Below are 19,382 nucleotides of genomic sequence, written 5' to 3'. Positions count from 1 at the left end.
TATGCCGTCTTCTCACCTCCCTTGGTCTCCACCCCACCCGAATTTGAAGTCCTTAGGCGGGTGACAGATTGAGGAGAAGGCAAACTTCGGGTAATCTCAGAATTTTCAATATGTTACTGTTCTAGACTCCTTGATTTTGATGATCTGGATTGGTTCTCTAGGAGGAATGCAGGTGATTTTTAAAAGAAATCAATACAATGTAGTTTAGGAACTTAGAACCCTCTACAAAATAGAAATGATGAATACAGGATGAATTCATAAGAGTAGAAAAGACAGATACAATGTGAAGGAAGCTGAACCAGGAAAACGATGCACACCCACTCTCCCAGTCATATTCTGTAACAATGGGGGACTCTATAAAATGCTAAAGATAATGTCAGATATTTTCCATGCTGTTGGTTGATTTTGCTCAACTATTTTTTCTTTTTTTTAAAATAAGGCATGGTTCTTCACTAATTCTGCCTCAGCTGACCAAGTCTGGTTTTTTCAATCCCAAGGAACATTGCCCCTCCCAGGTTAAACCCATCACCTCCAATCTTATCTCCATGCTACTAATTCAAGCCTTGATTGACACCACTTCTTTCAACCTTCTTTTCCTTAGGATTGGAGGGTTGGAGAGTAGAATACCAAACTTCTCCTACCTACTTTCCTCACTCCATTTTGCTTCTGCTGTCTCCCTCTTCCCCTGCCTCCAAATCCATCAAACAAGATGCCCCAGTCAGTTACTCCTGTCAGGGTCCAAGATCACTCTTCTCCTTTTACTAGTAGGAGACACCCTGTTCTCCAAAGCTAAGGTCCAGCAAGCAAGCTGTGCCCTGAGCTTGGCATAACAACAATTCCTTGCACTTACCTACTGGATGAACTTTACTACAAATAAATTATAGAACTGATGGTTCCTCAGCTTGGGCAAGCACCAGCAAGCTCAGATATGAAGCACTGCTATGAATGGACTTTTTGTCACTCAACAACCTTGCCTCACTGTTGCTGTAATGCCTTACCACTGTTACTATACTACACTGATTCTTGTCCTTTTGTCTAGCCACAAATATATAAAGTTTTAGCCCCACTGCCTTGGGTTTCCTATTAGAGGAAACCCCGACACATGTGTCTACTTTTCCTCCCCCCAGTAGAATAAAGCTTTTTACTTATAATCTTGTATGAGTTCTTTGGTATTTGGGGAGTTGCAAAACCATTTGTTACCAGAGTTGTATCCCTGATGTCCCTCTGCTTTCCTGCCTCCTTTTGAGTCTTGCCTCTTCTTATTAGACTAAATATTGCTTGAGGAACTTCTTTTACTTGTATCCCCAGTTTAGCAGAATGCTTGGTACATTGTAATTGCTTAATAAATGCTGATTGGATTTAATTAGATTGGAATTCTCTGATAAGGGATGGCAGTGGGATGGGTCTCCTGCAGACAATGGAATGGGATCAGAGAGAGGAATGTGTGGTAGGATACATTTGTAGGTACCATCAAACAAAAGGTTGCAATAATTTTTTATAGATAAATATGTGAATGATTAAATGAATCAAGATAGACAGATCAAAGGTACTCTTCATTTCCTTTGCCCAGACATACCTCCTCCATTTCTAGGCTTTGGTCTTATGGGAAGACTTCCCAGATCACAGTATCCAGAGAGTGAAGAAATCTCATTCCCTTGAAAAGATTGTTGCCTTTCTTTTCCATCTTTTCCTTTTCAGCTTCTACTGATGACTTCACTCCTAAGATCTAAGTCCCCTCTCACTTCAACCTTGTCTGGGACAAAGCCCAGCACCTCTGATATCCCCATCCTTGACCTCTTCCCTACCTCACAAACCATGATGTTCATTGATGCCTCAGTTCCTTTGCTGGGCTGCCAGAGTTGACTTGCTGGTGCATATTCTCTGTATTCCAGTTGCTTCTTCAAGCAGACCTCAAAAGATCTGCCCAAATTGCCCCTTCCCCCTTCTGTTGTATTACCTGAAGATGTTCAGGTCCCTAAATCTCTGCAGGTTTGCCCCTCTCCTTGGCTTCTGCCTATGCCCACTTTCTTCCAGAGAAGTTTATACTCCCTGAAGGCAACTTATTCAGGTTCTATGAGCTTCTAGTCTATTCTTCCAGAATCCAATTCTTCTCTCTGGGTACAGGATTTGGTATCTTATGAAGGTCACAGATTTTTAAAAAATGGGTTGGTATAAACATAAAAATCTTTACAACAGCTTTTTTTTTTGGTACTAGCAAGGAATGGGCAGCAAACCATATCCACTTAATATCTAATGGGAAATGTCTAAGCATTGGAAGAGTAAAAGAATGAGATTTGCTACTCTGGAAGAGAACAATTTCAATGGAAGGATTTTGTTGTAATGCACTTTGCAAAGAGAAGTTGAGAAGTAAGTGGAAGGAGAGTTAATGGAGACAAGTTGAGTGAAAGACTTTTTTCCTAGGGCTTTTGGTTCTGGAAGAGGGGAGAAGATAGAGGACATCAAAAACCTGAAGAGAAGTCAAGAAAGATGAGAAATTCTCTACTGAGAAAAGAGAAGATTGGGTAAATTACTGATTGGAGTCAAATAGAGAATCAGTCAAGGAAGAATAAATATTTTGCTGTGTCACATTTATGGCATTAATTTTTGATTAAATAATTTGAATTTATAGTAGACCCAGTTAGCAAAGCACTATGATTTCTTTAAAAAAAATATTTCCTTTTTCCAAATACAGTCAATGATATTTTTTAACAATCTTTTTTTTTTTTGCTGTTTTTTTACAAGGCAAAGGGGGTTAAGTGGCTTGCCCAAGGCTACGTAATTATTAAGTGTCTGAAACTGGATTTGAACCCAGGTACTCCTGACTTGAGGGCGGGGGTGGGGGGCTTTATCCACTACGCCACCTAGCCACCACTTTTTTTTTTGCAAGATTTTGAATTTTAGATTTTTCTCCCTCTCTTCGTTTCCCCCTTCCTCTAACAGGAAGCAATCTAATATAGATTCTACTTGTATATCGGTGCTAAACATAGATCTATATTAATCATGTTGTGAAAGAAGAATAAAATCCAAATGCAAGGAAAAAATTAGAGAGAAAAAAACATAATATATAAAACAACTTTTAAAAATTGAAGATGTTAAGCTTTGGTAGTGCTATGATTTCTTTTTTCTTTTTTTAGGATTTTGCAAGGCAAATGGGGTTAAGTGGCTTGCCCAAGGCCACACAGCTAGGTAGTGCTATGATTTCATTGAACAATTTGCTCCCTTTTTAGACAAGGAATCTGAAAACTAGAGAAGTTAAGTAACCAAGGTCACTGGGTTTTTAAGTCTGGGTTTCAATCCTTCATCTTTTGATACCTACTCTGGTCTTCTATCTTTCCCTTATAACAGTTTGCTAAGACTTCAAATTGAATTGTTTATGTGCTCAAGATTGTTAAGTGAGGAAACTGAAACCAGAGGAGTGAGAACTCCACTTGGAGAACATGGAGAAATGGAGATCATGGTCAGGACAAAGAAAAGATTTAGAAGTTTTACAGTGAGACAGAAAATTATGAACCAAAGGGTCAGGAATTTCAAAGTTCAGAATCATGGATATGGATCATGGTGATCATAAAAGCTAAATTAGGACTTTATCTGTGAGTGGTTAAGATAGAGTAATGTACCCTATATTTGGCTAAATTTGTAGATGCTCATAAAACATTCATTCCCTTTAAAATACTCAAGTTATATCCACTCTACCTCTAATACAGAGATGACATTACAGGTACATAGTATCAAGCATCATAAAACAGTTATCTATGAATACAAGAACACCCTGAGGTCATATACTGTATGTAACAACATACATGTGTGCACACACGAACAATATATGTATGTGCATATGACATATATCACTTGGCTAGTAGTGCCATCTGATAGCAGGTATAACTTGTTATATTTTATTGATATTTTAAAAAATATTGAAGTCATTTTTCCAATACTCTCCACTCCCGTAACACTAGTTTGTAAAGTGATTTCTATATGTTCTCTTGTTTGGTCTTAATAACCCTAGGAGAATGATGCTATTATTATCCTGATTTTATTTATTTGTTTCTCATTTTGTAGATGAGGAAATTAAGCTGAAAGAGGCTTGGGTACTTGCCCAGAATCAAATAACTAGATGTGGTCTAGGTAGGATTTGAACTCAGGTGTTCTGAGTCCAGATCCAGAGCTCTATCTAGAGTAATGCAGTTTCCTGGGCACTGTAGAAACCTGCCATATAATAAAGAAATACAATTAAACAAAGCAACTGGCACATTGATTGAGTTTGACAAATTTCTTTTCCTGTGAGGGAGAAGAGGGGAAAAATGGAGGGAGAGGGAGAAGAGAGATAGAAGGAAAGGAGACCAAGGAATTTCTGAAAGGGGAGGAAACCCATGGACCTTGGGCATTTATCAGACAAAGAAGAGGAAAGGATAGCCAAAGGCAAAAGAAAGTTAGAAACCAGAAAGAGAAAAGGGATTAGGATAGATAAGATAGAAGAGAGTATTGTGAGGTCATAAAAACAGAAGATAGAAATTATCTCATTAATGAGAAATGTATTGGTTGTGGCATGCAGCAGCCAGTATGCAATTGGAACTTCAAATCAAGCCCGCCAGTCCTCAGCCTGGATTAGGAACTTTCAGACTGTAATACAAGAAGAGAGTGAGCAGATTTTGCCACAAAACACACCATTTTGAGAGTACTGAAAATTTGATTTCCAATGTGAACTCTACCTGAAATCCTCCAATCTCAATAACACCCCCAAAAAGGAACAGAAAAATCCAAGAGAACAAAGCTTATGACAACTCAAACGTGCTCTCAGTGCTCCCTCCACCCCCAAGTGTACAGGTCCTGGCCCTGATAGAAAGTTGAAAGTCAAGAAGCAGGCTGAAAGAATGAGGAAGCATACAAACAAAAAATCCCACTATTAAGGTGACAGGGAAGGTCAAGACACAAACACAGACAAAAAGAATGATTCCAAAATATCAGCAATAATAATCTCAAGGAAAAATGAAGTTTAGGCTCAAGTCCAACCAGAATTCCTGCAAGTGTTGAAAAAGAGAGTTATATGTGATTTTAAGAACCAAATGAGAATGCTAGAGGGGAAAAAATATGAAAATAAATGACAGCTATGGAAGATGTAGAAAGAGAAGAACGTGACACAAGAAGTATGAAATTTCGCCAAAGAAAAAAGTTCTGAAAATTAGAACTGACTAGCTAATGACTCTACGAGATAATAAGAAATATTAAAACAAAGTAAAAAGACTAAAAAATTAGAAGAAAATATCACTTGTTTCATAAAATAATGCACCCTATATTTGGCTAAATTTGTAGATGCTCATAAAACATTCATTCGTTTTCAAATACTCAAGTTATATACACTCTACTTCTAATACAGAGATGACATTACAGGCACATAGTATCAAGCATCATAAGCAAAGTTATATATGAGTACAAGAACAGTCTGAGGTCATATGCTGTATACAACAATATATTTATATATATATACAAATGTGCACATATGCACAACATATGTATATGTGTGTATATGGCACATATACCACTTGGCTAGTGGTACCATCTGGTAGCAGGTATAATTTTTTACATTTTACTGGTACTTTTAAAAATATTGAAGTCATTTTCCAATACTCCCCACTCCCAGAACACTAGTTTGTACTTACACAGGATTTTATGATTTGTACTGGGAAATAGAACAAATAGGCATATTTCAATAAATAGTTAAAAAAAAATTCCAGATTTCTTAGAACCTGAGGACAAAATAGAACTGAATACTCCCAGGAATATCATAGCCAAAATCCAGAACTTCTAGATCAACAACAAAAATAACCCAAGCAGTCAGAAAGAAAGAATCCAATACTGATGGGGCAGTTAAGTGGCACAGTGGATAGAAACCTACCCTGGAATCAGGAGGGCTTGAGTTCAAATTCGACCTCAGACACTTAATAATTACCTGGCTTTGTGACCTTGGGCAAGTCACTTAACCCCCTTGCCTTGCAAAAACAACCAAAAAATGAAAGAAAATTCAATACTAAGCAAAGATGCTTGCTTGCCAAAGATATTCACTACTTTTATGGAAGAAAGAAAACACAGGGAATGATGAGGTCCTCCAGATTATTCTTTTTGTGATGACATTGTGCTGATTTCATAAAATCCCAGCTCATTATAGATCCTAAAGAACCTCTTAGGAGAGATCTTTAATTGCTTGAAGAAGTTTCACCTGACCATCTACACAGGCAAGAGCAAATAGATGAAGAATGCATATTATCAAGATTTCCACATACATTTGGATGGACATTCTACAAAGTTTTTCCATATAGGACAGACAGTTCAAAGGGACAATGAATATGGCCTAGAACTGAAGAGAGAGAGGGGGGAACCAGTTAGATTGTCTTTAGGAAACTGGTAAGGCTCCTTTACTGACACCAAGCTTCCAATGAAAACAAAGGCCCATTCTTTTAATTCTAATATTCTAGTAGAGTTGCTATGTATATGAGATATGGGATATGCTTCCCTCTCAAGATTTAACAATTCATATCACATAGAAGGCAATGGAGAGATTCATGGTGGATGCATGCAGGCTGCAAATATCTCTAAAGGAAGCAGCCAGAACAAGTTCAAGAGTGGATAAAGCACTGGGCCTGGAGTCTGGAAGACCGGAGTGCAAATCTGATCTCAGACAGGTACTAATTGTCTGACTCTGGGTAGTCACTTATCCTCTGTCTCAGTTTCCTCGACTATAAAGAGAAGTAACAATAGCACTTGCCTTGTAGGGTTTTTGGGAGGATCAAATGAGATGTTTATAAAGTACTCAGCACCTATAAATGCTTCTTCCCGCCCCCCTCCACTGTCATCAAAATAGGGGGAAAACAAGTCAAATTCTGTCAGATTATTTCTTTTCTTTCTTTTTTTTTTAGTTTTTTTTTTTTGCAAGGCAAATGGGGTTAAGTGGCTTGCCCAAGGCCACACAGGTAGGTAATTATTAAGTGTCTGCAGATTATTTCTACTGATCATGTTATCCTCATTTCAGTTTCCATACCTTGATTTTGCCATCATTCACAAGTATTCCATTTCATGTTCATGAACTCTGAAATGCCTTAAACTGATCAAAATATTTTATCATTCTGTCTTTCTCTCTGCCTTACAATTCCTAAATCTGTTCTTCAGCCTCACGTGACCTCTATTCTCTGCATTCCTCAGCACTTTCTCAGACCATTTATACTGACTAAATGTTCCCTTGAAACATTGGTGAACCATTCAACTCTACACCCTCTCTTGTTACCAGTTTCCCTTACCAAACCTCAATTTTGGGTTAATCCCACCATCTATTGCCTTTATTCCTATTTACATGCTGCTGAATAGAACTGGAGAAAACTAAGAAACTGCTGACTTCAAATTTAAGCAACGTAATACTAACTGGGCCCTCACTGTGTAATCTTGCATAATTGATTCATTATCTCACCTAGCATAGTGATTATTCCAAATCTTTTCATTTTTCCTCAAGCTTCCTATGACACTCCCTCCTCCCACCTTGTCAGATTAGGAAATAGCCTCACATTTTATCGAAAAAATTTTTTAATCATTTGGAAAGTGCTTTCTCTTTTCCCTCTACCTTCATTCCAATTACATTTGGAGGGGCAACACCTTTCCTTGTCAATACAAACACCTTTTACATGCACCCTTGGTCCTATTTTATCCTGTCTTCTCTATCAGATTGCTCCCTCAATAGTTCCCACTCTTTCACTAATCTTGCTATTCTCCATATTTACTGACTGCTTCCCAGCTGACTAAAAATCCATTAAAATGAATTTGTCTAAAAATCCTCATTTGATCCATCCATAATTTTCTTACTTTTTAATTCATTTTTTGTGACTAAATTCATTGAGAAAGTCATTTGCAATCTATACTTTCACTTTCTCTCTTCTAAATTTTTTTCATTATGATTTCTGATCTCATTCAAAATTACCATTAATCTCTTCATTGCCAAATGTAATGATCTGTTCTCAATCTTTATCCCCCTTGATCACTGGGCAGCGTTTAACACTGTCAAACAGTGTTTCTTCTTCTGGATATTTTCACCTTTTTTAAGGAATTGACATTACTTCTCAGTTCTTCTACCTATAAGACTGATCTTTTCAGTTTTATTTGTTTGATTTTCAGGTCATGCCAATTAATTGGCAGCATCTCCCAAGACCAATCCTGGAGCCTCTTCTCTTTTCCCACTATGCTATATTCCTTGGTGATTTCATCAGTTCCCATCTAAAAAGATGAAATTCAATAGGGATAACTGCAACATCTCACAAGTTGAAAATTAACTTGAAAAGTACAAGAAGGGGGGATTCTGAAAAAGATCTTGGGGATTCAACGAACTGCAGACAATATGAATCAGCAGTGGGCTTCTGTGACCAAAACAAAAAAACAAAAAACCTCATGCAATCTTTGCCCTAAAAGGACTATGATTGTCATGAATAGGGAAGTTATAATCCCATTGTACTCCATCCATCTGGAGTATTATGTTTTAAGGTTTAATAAGATTTAAGAGGGACATAGATAAGCAGATCATTCAGAAAACAATTTGGATTCCTATTATATGAGGACTGATTAATGGAACTGAGGATATTATTCTGAAGAACCAGAAGGAAATGATAGCCATCTTTAAGTATTTAAAGGACAGTCATATGGAAAAATTATTAGACTGGCTCCTTGGTTCCTCAGGGAAGAACCAGTAGTAATGAGTGAACATTGTAAAAGGCCAATTTAGAGCTGCCACAAAGTAGAATGAGATACTCGAAGAAGTTATAGTGGGCTTTCCTTTTATGACTTGGTTGCTGGAGAGATTCTTTCAAACTCTCAAATTGTATGATTCTATTTCTGTGCAGAGGGATGAAGAGAAAAGCAGGAATGGGTGCTAAAGATATTGTGCAGTTCAAATTAATAGGACTTGATAGATTTGGGGTCACATAAAAAACAAGATGGAAGATTAGACTTTTTTGCCAGTTCCCAGAACCAGGACAGTCAGAATTCAAACATATATTATATATATTTGTTAAATTTAAGGTAATGGGGTTAAGTGACTTGCCCAAGGTTGCACAGCCAGGGAATTAGTGTCTGAGGCTGAATTTGAACTCAGGTCCTCTTGACTCAAGGGCTCATACTCTATCCACTGTGCCACCTAGCTGCCCCCACCCCCAAAAAAAGATTTTTTAAAAATTGAGCTCAGGAACTGATTCCCACTGACCTGACACACTCAACACCTCTCTCTAACCTCCAATATTGTAGTGAGGCTGCACCAGCAAATCCAAGATCTATATCAAAACCTTTCTCTGAACCCTGATCCCTTTCCTCCCTGTTTTCTAGTGCCATAGAGACCCTGAAGACCCTAGGTCAAGGTTGAAGACATTTGCTCAGGTCTGGACAGTCAACTTGACCCTTCAGGAGCAAAAGCTTGCCAGGGGTTGTAACCTGAGTGCCCCAGAGCTTCACTGTTCTGAACTGCCAGGATCAGGGAAAGCAGAATCTAAACTGTCAGTGCTAGCCAGAGAACTGAGGAGCAGAGTATGGTACAAGACCCCAGGACAGGACTGTGTGTGTGAGATTAGCTAGATAGCAGCAGCACTCCACCAAGCTTGAGGGAAAGTGCTAAACACCCAATGGGTCCAGTTCTAACTTCTCAACAGTCACTTGGGGCAGAAAACTTGCCCAGTGTAAAAGGACACTGAGATATTTTGAAATTCAGCCTTTAAGGAAACCATAATCAGAGGGGAGAGAGTAACAAGAAAAATAAGAGAGGGAGGGGACTAAAAGTATAAAGGATTTCAGGAAAAAGAAAACTCAAAGATCTTGAACATAAACAGATAAATCAATAGGAGAAATAAACAAGATCAGGCATCTATGAATGCCTGAATAAACACAAATAAATACAAAATAAAGGAAAAAGATCTGACATTTGATGGGACAGAGGACTCTGAAATTTGAGGAAGACATAGCCACAACACATAATTCCTAAGTATCTTAAAAAGGAAAAGAGAATTATGAGAGCAGAAATTATATCCTGCAAAGGAAAACTAAAAAACAAAAATAGAAAAAAAAACTTGAATTTGGAATGATCAAAGAAACAAAAGAGAACAGTAGACTGGGAATACAAATACAAAGAAGTGAACGATAATGTAAAAGAGAAGTAAAAAGCAATAAAATTAAATGAACAATATGTTCACCATATGATCAATTGTGCAAGTACTTATGAGTTAGACACTGTGCTAAATGCTATGTAAGCAAAAAATAATGAACTTTATTACAGAATATATAGAGACCACCTTAGGAAGTATTTTAAGACTCTCAGATTACTTCACACCATGCAAAATGACAAAAAAAAAAAAGATAGCAATGATCAGTGTTGGAAGGGTTGTGAAAAGATAGGTGTGCTAATACTTGGTTTTGTTTTTCTTCCTCTAGATGGGGATAGCATTGTCCATAGCTGGTCTCCTGGGCTTATCCTAGTTCTCTGAATGCTGAGAGGAGCTGCATCCAAGATTGATCAATTCACATGGATGCTAATACTTGTTGATGGAACTGTAAAATGGTATAACTATTTTGGGTAAACAATTTTCAGTTATGTAAATAAAGTGAGTAAAAGGTTCATACATTTGAACCAGAGACTTCATTACTGAGTTTATACCAAAAGGAAGCCATTGATTTTTTTTTTAAAGTTCCTGTTTACTCCAAAATAATCATAGCAATACCTTTTCTATTTGTTAAGAATTGGAAACAAAGTAAATGCTCATCAACAGGGGAATGACTAAACAGATTGTGATACATGAATGTAATAGAGCATTTCTGTGCTTTAGAAAATTATGTGTGTGATCAATATACATATATATATATATAAACATGCAAAGTGAAATAAACAGAGACAAGAAAACAATATACACACTAACTACAATTTAAATGGAAAGAACAATGATACATCAACAGATCAAAAGTAAATATCCTCAAAATGATAAAGCTGAAGTGAGACTTAAATGAACCCCTCCTCCCCAAAAAACCCCCAGATGGGGGTCTGCAAGTATTACAGTTTTCAGACTTTTCAATGCATCAATTAGTCGTGCTGACTTTTTTTTTCTTTTTCCTTTCCACAAAATATTGCTATATGGGAGGTAGAGAAGGATACTTATGGTAATGTAAGAAAAAGAAAACAATAAAATTTTATTGTAAAATTTAAAAATTGGATTGATTAGATATTTCAAAAAGGTAAGGCAACAGAAGAATCAATAAGTGTCTTACATTTAAACTTAGTAAAATATATTTATTTAATCCCACAACACTACTTTGAGGTGGCTGTTCTTATCACCCCCTATTTTGCAGATGTGGAATGTGAAGCTTAGAGAGGCAAGGTGATTTACTCAGGATAAGAAAGATAGTCCCTGAGAAAGGATTTGAGGTCAGGACTTTGTAACTCCAAGTATATTTTAAAAGAGAGCATAAGGGAGGTTAGGGATGTCTAAATTACCTAAGGTTCCCTCAGGATCTTGGTTCCTCAGAGAGAAATAATAAATTCCTAAAATAATTCGAGAGAAAAGCTATGTAGGTCTGATCTAGATTGATTGTAATGGTAATTCTAAAGGGGAAATGTGTGAAATTGAAGCTAGGACTTAGCAATTGATTGGGAATAAAGGGCAATGAGGAGGGAATAATAAATAAAATTTTGTGTGACCAGGAAGATGATGGTGTTCTTATCAGTAATAGAAAAAGTAGGGATTGGGAAATTTTTTTTTGGTGGGATTTGAGATGTAGGAAAGAGAAAAATAACAACAGTTGAAAATATGGCATTAAAGCTCTGAGGAGAGTTTGGGAATGGGCATATAGATTTGGGAATCATTTGTGTTGAATCATCAAAAGAAAGAGTATAGAAAGCAAAGAGAGTCAAGTATAGAACCTTGGGGAATACCAATGTTTAAGGAATGAGAGAAGGATGAGGAGTTAAAAAAAGGAGAAAAAACACTTAAGAACCATTTAGTCTTTCATTCCTCCCAATCTAACTTCTTGAAACTTACTAAAACCTAAATATTCAATGTTTCCTCTTTATCATAACACTCAGTGATTCCTTATGGGTTCTTTTTCCCTCTCAGTGTCCAGCCTCCCCAAGAGCAGGAGGAAGATAAAGGGGTTCAGAGGGCACAGAGACATCTCTCTATCACTAGCTGTGTGATTTAAATCACTTAATCCTGATTGCCTCCATATTCATCTCCAGTTGTACTGATTAATATCTGGCTCCAGAGAAGAAACTGAGGTTAGAGACCTAGCACAGCATTCCCTCACTCAAATCCAATTCACCTGCTTATTGTGGCATCATTTCCCTCATGTCATAATCCTCTTCAAAAATGTAGGATGTGGTGGTGCAGTGGATAGAGCCCTGACCCTGGATTCAGGAGGACCTGAGTTCAGGTCTGACCTCAGACATTTAATAATTACCTACCTGTGTGATCTTGGGCAAGTCATTTAGCCACATTTGTCTTGGAAAAAAAAAAGACAAAGGACAAAACAATAACTTCTATCTAATACATTTCTATATGATATTATCCATTACATATTAAAAACATTTGATATATTTATATATGTATATATATTTAGACATTAAGGGGATACCATATTTGGGCCAAGGGAGAATTGAGAAAAGGAATCTATGTTAGATATTGAAGATAATTTAAAACATAATTTCTTGCAACAATTATACATAGACAAGCAGAATGTATTTCTTCTCTGGTTGCATATTGTTCTTTTTTCTTGAAAAGGATCAAAATGATATCACCATGTTAATTAGAGTTTTACAGTGTCTGACTGTGGCTGAATAGACCAAAATGAGCTCATGCTCTTATACAGGTCAGGCATATATCGTCCATGTGGGGTGTGTTCGCTACACTTGCTCACATTTCCTTTAGGTACTTCAATTCTGCTTTGCTCATAGAACAATAGCTCCCTCTCAGCAGAGGGAACACTATATTGAGTGGTCATGTACCTGTGTCTCCCTTGCTACGTAATCAATTCCAAAATTCTAAAAGATCTTGAGAGTGTCCTTTTGATTTTTTAGACTTGTCTGTGAGCCCTGCATGAGTTCTTTCTTGAAATGTGAAAGTTTGGCAATAATAGCTAACATTTAAATATCTCTTTAAGATTTGCAAAACAAACATCATCCCTCCCAGAGGGATGCTTCTACCAGTCCTTGTGTCCTTTTTCCATGGTCTCTTTTTGTAAAGATAAATTTGGTTGGCTACTAAACCAGAGTAAATCTAGGGTCCCAATGAATAAGTCTAATTGCTATATTTGGGTCCTTATTACTAGATTGTCCTCTTCAAAAAATTCTAGACAGTACTGATACAAGAGAAGTATCTATCCTTAGGGAATGTGTGTGGAAGGGCACTTGACATTCTCTTCTAGGTAGGGATAATCATCTTTTCTGATTCCTTTTTTTAAATTAAATTACCTTAGACTATTAACAAAGGTGACAGTACATTAGAGGAAATAAAACTCCCTTCAACTCCCCATTGAGTCCTGTGAGAATGACCATTAGGCTATTGGGGCAAGGTAGTTCAGTATGATGATCTTATCCAAGGATTGTATTCTATTTCCCCAGGCAGTAAAGGACTGGAGGAGTGTTTGTGGAAGGTATAAAGGGTCAGCATCATGTCCACTGGACCTCCCAAAGGACACCTTCAGCTTCTGAGGATCTTACAGCAAACCCAATTGACAGTAATGAAAACGTCAAGGAAGGTAGTCCACTTAGCCATGCATTCTCTCGACAAGACAGATCAGAGGCGAATTGCAAGAATCTACTGAGGGTTGCGTCATGGCAACAGTCATTGAGAAGAGGATCTTGGCACATAACAAACATATGACTCATGTGGGCCAGAAATTCAGGAGAAACAATTCTCTCTTCTTCAGAGCCTCTTGGCATATAGCCTTGTAGTATTCTCTCATGCCCAAATTCCTGTCCACAACACTTACTCTCATATCCTGAGTTCAATGAAGGTCCTAGGTTTTCTTTCATATAGTTGATTGGTTGCAGAGATAAACTGACCACCATCTGAAGTCCACCATTGCTTGTAGAAAAGAAAAATATTTCAAGTATTGCTTCAATTGTACTGATTTTTTCCCTTCTTTTTTGTCTTTAAAAATATATTTGTAGGGGTGGCTAGGTGGCATAGTGGATAAAGCACCAGCCCTGGAGTCAGGAATACCTGGGTTCAAATTTGGTCTCAGACATTTAATAATTACCTAGCTGTGTGGCCTTGGGCAAGCCACTTAACCCCATTTGCCTTGCAAAAACCATATATATGTATATATATATATATATATATATATATACGTATTTGTTATATGGGGAGGGACAAATACTGGGGAAAACTAGGATGATGTAAAAGTCAAAAGACATCAGTAAAGATTTTTTTTGTCTTCTCCACCTCCCAAACCCCCAGGCCCCGCTTTCCAAGGCCTTCAGTTCTTCCAGAGCTCAACTCAAATGCCACCTCACCCATGCAGGCTGTCCTGATGCTCTCAGCTTTGAGGGTCTCCCTGAACCAGAAAATCATGTGTTTTGGTACTGAATATCTTATGTATGATCTTATATACATCACATGAACATGTTGTTTCACCCTAAGGGATGCATGTTCTTTGGGAAATGGGAAATTTCATTTTTGCCTTTGTATCCAGAAGACCTAACAGAATACCATGTACATGGTGAGCATTAAATGGATGGCTGATGATGGATCAGGTGCTTAACAACAACCTGCCTCAGCTAGTTCCACAGATGCAGAGCACCTGAGCAAACAAAGGGCAGGACTGTCAAGCAGCAGTGTATCTCCTAATTGGAGCAAAGGCAGTGGCTGTCTCCAGTTGGCCCTCCTGCTTTCCATAGCACCATAGCAGGGAAGGCATGGGCATTTTCTGTTCTTTCTGCCTTTCCTTTGCCAATTACAAAGCCCCTCAGTTTGCCAAGGAAGCAGTTCCTATGACAGAATGGCATTTGAGAGATTCTCTTTTCTGTTTTCTCATACAACTAAGCTCTTGTGCAGAGGGTTCCTCAAGGAAATCTGTTACTTGTCTATCTGAAAGGAAAAGCACTTTTCAGGGAAGGGGACCATCTAAGGGCTCAGTTATCTGGGTCTTCTAAGGGTCTTTTGACTTACTGGACTGCAAACAGAGACGAACTTTGGAGTCACTGTTTATTATCCACAATGTTATTCCAAGGCCATCATTTTTGACAGAAACAAAAGAACTATTTCACAGAAGGAACTATAAAAAATACATATAAAATTATATCCATGACAACAGGGATAGGAAGACCTGTAGAGGCAGTGTCCAGTTTGCCTAGGGAGGAATGAGTAGTCTAAAGGAGAAAAGTCAAATAAAGAGAACTCATTTGGAGGACCATTTGAGAACAAGATTCTTCAGGAAAGTATCTTGAAGGTCTCCTGTTGGGAGGTTATTTCTTCAACGGTGGGTACAGAGGTGGGGTGAGCCTATCAGGCCTGGACCCCACAGTTGCTCCCTGCAGCAGATGTACAAGCTGCCTGGTAGAGCCCCACAATGATGGGGGGCAAGGCACTCCAACTCCTTCTTCTGGTGTTTATACTTTTCTTTGTTGGCCAGCTGGTTGCCCACCAGCCAGAAGAGGAGGTCCTGGCATTTCTGCAACACCTTCTCCCATCTTCTTCCTTGATCTTGTCCCCCATGCCATCCTCTAGCACTGAGTTCTGGAGGTAGACGACGCAGGCCTTGAGGGAGTTCTTAGCAGCCTCCCTCTCCTGCTGAGACTGCTTCCCGGTCTGGTACTTCTCTGCCTCCTGTACCAACCTCTGCTGCTCCTCCTTGCTGAGCCAGCCCTTGTCATTGGTGATGGTGATCCTGTGACCTTGCCCTTGCTCTTGTCTATAGCTGAGACATTCAAGAGGTCATAAGTGTCAGTGTCAACGGTGACCTCAACTAGGGGAACACCATGGAACTCAGTGGGATGCCCCAGGGCCGGAAGCATCCCCAGCAGGTTGTTGTCCCAGATTATGGCTGCTCCCCTTTACACGTGGAGCAGGACACTCAGTTGGCTGGCCCAGGAGGTGGTGAAGGTCTAGGGATGGTGGAGCTTCCCTTGATCAGGGTGGTCATCACTCTACCTGCCATCTCCAGGCCCAAGAACAGGGGAGCCCCATAGAGCAGTAGCAGGTCCCTCACCTTCTCCAACTCGTCCCCCCCCCTCAGCACAGTCACCCCAGCTTCCTCGGGTGGATGCTCTTGTTCACTTCTAGTCATTGAAAAAGTCCTGTTGCAGCTTCTGCACCTTGGGGGTGCGGTGTTGCTGCCCATCATCTTGGTCTTCCGCCTAGAACAGCTTTCTCCACCAGCTCAAGCGGTCCTCGGAAGAGATTGCAGCACAGACCCTCAAAGCAGGCTCTGAGGACGGTCGTGTACAAGTTCCCCCACCTCGAGCAGGGAATCTATGTCCAGGTTGGGCTGGATGCTGGAGGAGAGGGTGGGATTGGCCGGCACGCAAGCGGTCCTCGGCCTCCTCAGGGCTCCGCTGTTCTACCTTAGCTCCGTCTGTCTTGCCCAAAGGGCTCCCCAGGCGTCTGTCAAAGTCCTCTTGCCCAGGTGGGCATCCCCGGCTTCGGCCTTCATCTCAAAGACGTGGTCATCGAAGGTGAGGCTGGACACGTCGAAGGTGCCCCCCGGGTCGAAGATGCTCACCTTGTGCTCCTGTTGCCCCTCAGCCCGGAGGCCACGGCCGCGGCCGCGATGGCCCCCCACGTCCTTAGTGGCCCGGCGCTGAGAGTGCTTGAAGAAGGCGGGCACCGTGATGCCCGCCTGGCTCTCTCGGTGCCCCAGGTAGGCCTCCGCCGTCTCCATCAGGCTCAGCACTAGGAGGAGATCTCCTCCGGGTGGAAGGCCTTGCTCTGGCCTCTGGAGGACGTCCGTCCGTCCTTTGGCTGCCCGCCCCCACTGGGCACCTGGAAGGGCCATGCTTCGCGTCCTGCTGCACCTCCTGGCCCTGGCCCGATGAGCGCTTGGGTCAGAGCCGCGGTTCTGTGGGGCCGCGGCGCCCACCAGCCGCTGGCCCGCGGGGGAAGCCGGGTCCCGGGCGTGCTGCGGTGGCCCGGTCGGGGCTGGCACAGGCCCGCGCAGGAGTGAGTGGTGTTCAGTCCGTTGGGGGGACCGTGCCGGGGGGCACCTGCTCTCCTCCCCCCGGCACAGGGCGCGGCCGGCTGCTTGTGGGGGCCCCGGCCCGGGCTCACACCGGGCCGAAGCGGGTCCCCGCCGCCTCTGCCCACACGCCGCTGCGGACCCGGGGCTGGGGGCTCCCGGGGGGCGCGGATCCCGCGGCTCTCGGGTCTTTCCTGAGTCGGGATGGATGCGGGGGCTCCGCTCGGGCCCGGGCGCGCCTCCGCCCTCAGCCTCGGTGCACGACTTTCTCGGGGCGCCTTCCTGGGAGCAGCAGCGAGCCCCGGGGAAAGGCTGTGGAGGAGCCCGGCCCCCGCCCCTGGCGGGCGCCCCTGGGGTCCCAGGACGCGGCTGTGCACAGCCTTCCCGGAGCGGGCCAGCCAGGCGGGCGGCCCGGGGCCGGGGCCGGGGCCGGGGCCGGGGCCGGGCCGGGGCCGGGGCCGGGGCAGCGCCGCCTCCGGGGTGGCCGGCTTCAGCCGGGCGGCCCGGTGCGAGGACCCGGGCGCAGGGACCGCGGGGCCGGGCTGCGCGGGCACCTGCACCCAGAGGAGGCGGCCCGGGGCTGCGGCCGCCGGCGCATTGGTGGTTCAGTGGTAGAATTCTCGCCTGCCACGCGGGAGGCCCGGGTTCGATTCCCGGCCAATGCAGCGACCGCTTCCTTTTGGGGTCGCCTGCGTTTTTCTGCTCTCGAAGTCTCCTGGGTCCCCAAACCTTAACGTTTCTCTAGGGATTCCCCCAGTCCCGGCGGGAGGTCCTGGGCCATCTTCCACCGTCTCCCCACGGTCTCCCCACGTCACCTCGGAGTCCCAGGAGAAAAGCCGCATTCCTCTTAGCCCGCGCCCCGCCACCGGCCACTCGGCAAAGCAGCCAGAGCTCGACGGGCCTTTCGGGGGTGCGGATGGGGTCCCCTAAAGATTGACGGAGTCCCGACCCCTGGGAACCTGGAAGAGCGGGGCGGAGGCAGCAAAACGTCTTTCCCTGACCGGGAATCGAACCCGGGCCGCGGCGGTGAGAGCGCCGAATCCTAACCACTAGACCACCAGGGAAGCCGCGGGCTGCTGCCCCTCGGCACCCACACAACGCAAAGCGCTTGCTCGGAGGCGGTGGGCCACCTGCTGCCCCCATCAGCCTCCTCACCAAAGTCCGGGTTCCCCCGCACCCCCGCAGCCAGAGCAAGGCCCGGAGGACGAGCCCCGCGGCGGATGGCCGGGGAAAAGTGGTCCTGACCACCCGAGGGACAGCGGACAGGAAGGGGCGGGCGCGAGGAAAAAAGGAGCCTCTCACCTCCCCGTCGGGGAATCGAACCCCGGTCTCCCGCGTGACAGGCGGGGATACTCACCACTATACTAACGAGGACGGCGCTGAGAAGCGCCGCTCCCGAGACCCACCCGTAGAGCTCGCTGTGCCTCGGCCTTGACCTTCTCCTTTCCTCTGGAGAGAGTCTCACTCTCTACCCCCGCCCAAGCCGAAGGGCCAGGCCCCGGCGGGGGCCGCTCGAGGGTCACCTCCCAAGCAGGCTTTTCCCAAACACCTTTCTCCCCCTCAGGAGGCTGCCAGCCCCGAGAGAGACCGCGAGAGATAGCTGACTCCAGAGGGCGGGGCCGCAGCAATGCCACCACGCCCGGAGGGCAGAGGCCGGTGGGGCAGTGCCCATCCGGCCGTGGGCGGCGGGGAAGTGCTGGCGTGCGGTGGGACCTTGGAAGAGGTTTGGGCATCCACACTGGCGGTTGGGTTCACCTTTACCCAGACGAGGCTGCCCCTGAAGCCCTTGTGCCATGTGCATTGGTGGTTCAGTGGTAGAATTCTCGCCTGCCACGCGGGAGGCCCGGGTTCGATTCCCGGCCAATGCAACCTTTCTTTTCTAGAAACCCTTTATCCCTTTCATGGAAAGTTAGTTTTTTATGATTCATCCAAATACCATCATAAACATTATTAAAGAAGAAGCTATGACTGTCCCTTTTTGGTGATTAATTTTATATCAGGAAAAACGTAAAGACCCTAAAAAAGCTCCGTGAGACAGTGTCTTAAGTTCAAGGTTGCAAAAAAATGCTCCCGACTTCTTAAAACGCACCGCCCTCCCCACCCATGAAAGCATTTCTGAATTACAGGAAGAAAACCCAGGAGAAAGTAATCGAGAAATTCCTTTACAAAGCATTACAAATTGCATAAACACTCGCCAGGCGTCC

The 19,382-nt window shown here is 42.9% G+C and overlaps 4 non-coding genes across 4 annotated transcripts; 2 read left to right on the top strand and 2 right to left on the bottom strand.

Annotated features, from left to right (window-relative positions):
• The first annotated feature begins 17,772 nt into the window (after positions 1–17,772).
• TRNAG-GCC (transfer RNA glycine (anticodon GCC)) lies at positions 17,773–17,843 on the top strand. Its single transcript has one exon. It is a non-coding gene; the product is annotated as a tRNA-Gly (tRNA).
• Positions 17,844–18,170: 327 nt separating this feature from the next.
• TRNAE-CUC (transfer RNA glutamic acid (anticodon CUC)) lies at positions 18,171–18,242 on the bottom strand. The gene has a single exon. It is a non-coding gene; the product is annotated as a tRNA-Glu (tRNA).
• A 238-nt stretch (positions 18,243–18,480) lies between these two features.
• On the bottom strand, positions 18,481–18,552 carry TRNAD-GUC (transfer RNA aspartic acid (anticodon GUC)). The gene has a single exon. It is a non-coding gene; the product is annotated as a tRNA-Asp (tRNA).
• A 423-nt stretch (positions 18,553–18,975) lies between these two features.
• TRNAG-GCC (transfer RNA glycine (anticodon GCC)) lies at positions 18,976–19,046 on the top strand. The gene has a single exon. It is a non-coding gene; the product is annotated as a tRNA-Gly (tRNA).
• Positions 19,047–19,382: the final 336 nt, after the last annotated feature.

This window comes from Macrotis lagotis, chromosome 5 (genome assembly GCF_037893015.1).
Source record: "Macrotis lagotis isolate mMagLag1 chromosome 5, bilby.v1.9.chrom.fasta, whole genome shotgun sequence".
Lineage (NCBI taxonomy): Eukaryota > Metazoa > Chordata > Mammalia > Peramelemorphia > Peramelidae > Macrotis > Macrotis lagotis.
Note: the sequence above shows the minus strand (reverse complement) of the source record. Positions and strands in the feature narration are given on the sequence as shown.